Raw genomic sequence first — 3,071 nt, forward strand, 5'->3', positions numbered from 1 at the left:
AAGTCATAAGAAAATCCCTCCTACCAATTTACGAGAGGATCGGTTAACAAATGATCAATTTATTGCAATATTTCTCAAAATCGGACGAACATGTATATGGGAGCTATATATAAATCTGAACCGATTCCGTGCAAACTTTATAGATATAGTGATAGTTATCTGGGAAGGCGTTGTGCAAAATTTTGGCAAGATTAGTCAATAAATGCGATTGCTGTGACTATAGAAGCTGAAATCGGGTGATTTACATATATATATATATATATATATATATATATATATATATATATATATATATATATATATATATATATATATATGAGAGCTATATATAAATCTTAACCGATTTTCATGAAATTCAACAGTAATGTCGAGAATCAAGAAAAAATCCTTCCTGCCAAATTTCGACAGAAACGGCTACCAAATGACCATTTTATTGCATTATTACTGCAAATCGGACGAACATATATATGAGAGCTATATCCAAATCTGAACCGATATTTTCCAAATTAAATAAGGTTCGTCCCTAGGCCGAAAAACATGCCTGAACCAAATTTGAAGATAATCGGATGAAAACTGCGACCCTTAGTTTTTACACAAATTCACGTGGACAGACAGACGGACGGACATAGCTCAATAGAATCCGAAAGTGATTCTGAGTCCATCGGTATACTTATCAATTGATCTTTCTCTCTTCCTTCCGGGTGTTACAAACAAATGCACTAAGTTATAATACCCTGCTCCACAGTAGTGGTGTAGGGTATAAAAATTTAAATTGGTGAATTAATTTGATAAAGGGTTTCAGCAAGTTCAAGTGAGGAAATGGGAACAGGTTAGAGATAGATTATGACAGACCAGATCGAATGACCTCAACCTTTAAATAGTTGCATGAATATTAAATGTAGATGATAGAGGCTTTAAGCAACTATCTTTCGGATTAAGGTCTTGGGTAATAATTGCAAATTTTATGGGCACAAGACTTTAAATCTTGAGATCTGGCTGTATGACAAACAGATTGGTGTATATGGAAATATGACCCTGTCTTATCATTAATTACAAACAGTACCTAGATATTAACATTTTGAGTCGATCTAGCCATGTCCGTCCGTCCGTTCGTCCGTCTGTCTGTCGAAAGCACGCTAATTTTGGAAGGAATAAAGCTAGCCGCTTGAAATTTTGCACAAATACTTTTTATTAGTGTAGGTCGGTTGGGATTGTAAATGGGCCAAATCGGTTCATGTTTTCATATAGCTGCCATATAAACCGATCTTGGGTCTTGACTTCTTGAGCCACTAGAGGGCGCAATTCTCGTCCGATTTGACGAAAATTTTGCGCGTAGTGTTTTAGTATCACTTCCACCAACTGTGTTAAGTATGGTTCATATATGTCATATAAACCGATCTTGGGTCTTGACTTCTTGAGCCACTATAGGGCGCAATTCTCGTCCGATTTGGCTGAAATTTTGCATGAGGATTTGTTCTGAGCCTTTCTCAGCTCGGCCTTATATTTCCTTAGCTCAGCCTTATAGATGTCCCAATCGTGTGGTGCTCTTATGACTTTCGCATTGTTGAAGAGTTTCCTGCAGTCCTTCCTTAGACCAAAAAGCTCTGGGATCCATCATGGCGGTCACTGTTTGTCCCCTGGCTTGACATTAGGACATGTTGACACAGGCGAGTCATTCAAGGCCTTCGTGATCCGCTTGACCATTCTGTCAATATTCTGCGCAGTTGCCACTTTCTTTTCTAGTCTAGAAGGCATAGACGGTCAAAATTTGTGCCGACATTTATCCAAATCCGCATTTCTTCTGTTTAGCCGAAGGAACACTTCTGCAATATTTTCTCAAAGGCTAAAACGTTGATGGGAGAATCTGTGGTCATCCAACACTTTCCAGTCGCATATTCTTGCTCTTATGTTTTCCGATAAAAAGGTAATTTCCTGCTAATAAAGGTCGGTTTATCCCCTTTATAACAAATCGCCATAATAGAACTTAAAATATATTCGATAAGCAGCTCACCCCCTCCGTTGGCATCCAAACTTCATATCTGGTTGTTGTTGTTGTAGCCACATATTCATGTGGAGGTCACGATTCACGTCCAGCTCCTGTAGCTTAGCAAGCTCTTTCCGGTCTAAAGAACCGATCGCCGTAGGAACGTGGCCATTGGCTATTTAAAGGCGCCAATAACTCGCCTTGTCATTATGAGCATCATAGGCACTCAGTACTAGCGTAAGTGCCGGTGCCACACGACGTCTCACTGAGACTCTCCGCTCGATACCGTTGATTGTCCGCGACAGCCGTTGCAGCTACTCCGTATTGAGCATTCCACAATCCATAACCTGTGGACGCGCCCGGTAGCTCGCAACTAAGCTTCTTGTGCTAGCAATGAACACCACAGATATCGGACATCAATGTTCCGGCCTATGTGGTGCTGTGGTAACTCGCCATGTCATAATGAGCATCATAGGCACTCAGTATTTGTTCAAGAGGCGGTACCACCCGACTTCTCACTGAGACTCTTAGCTGATTGTCCGCGACTGCCCTGCAGCTACTCCGTATGGAGCATTCCCCTATCCACAACCTGTGGACGCGCCCGGTAGCTCGCAGCTAAGCAATGAACACCACACATATTGGACCTCAATGTCCCGGCCTATGTGGTGCTGACAGCTATCTCGTGCCGGGTTCATATCTGGTGATATGCATTAGCAGCAGTTCCTACAATGAGGCTCTTCTTCTCTACAAAAGCGGCTTCAACCAGCAACTCAAGGTTTGAAGGCGGCATCTCTGAATCGTGTGTCATATATAGTGAAGCCAGCAAGTAATGAGACTTATTTATTTCAAGGCTGGCTACTACTGAATCTTCAGTGCTTAGCGATGGAAGAAGAAAAACATATAGACTGCTCTTTGGAAGAATACAGCCTCTGTGTCTTTCGTTCCCCGTACCCTTGAGGAGTTTAAATCCCGGAATGCTTAGTCCACGAACTATTCCTCACTCATCCAAGGTTCCTGGATAAGAACCACGTCAATTCCCCCTGCCATCAGGAGGACCTTTAGTGCCGCCGAAGCGGCCTTACAATGG

The sequence above is a fragment of the Stomoxys calcitrans genome, chromosome 4 (genome assembly GCF_963082655.1).
Source record: "Stomoxys calcitrans chromosome 4, idStoCalc2.1, whole genome shotgun sequence".
NCBI lineage: Eukaryota > Metazoa > Arthropoda > Insecta > Diptera > Muscidae > Stomoxys > Stomoxys calcitrans.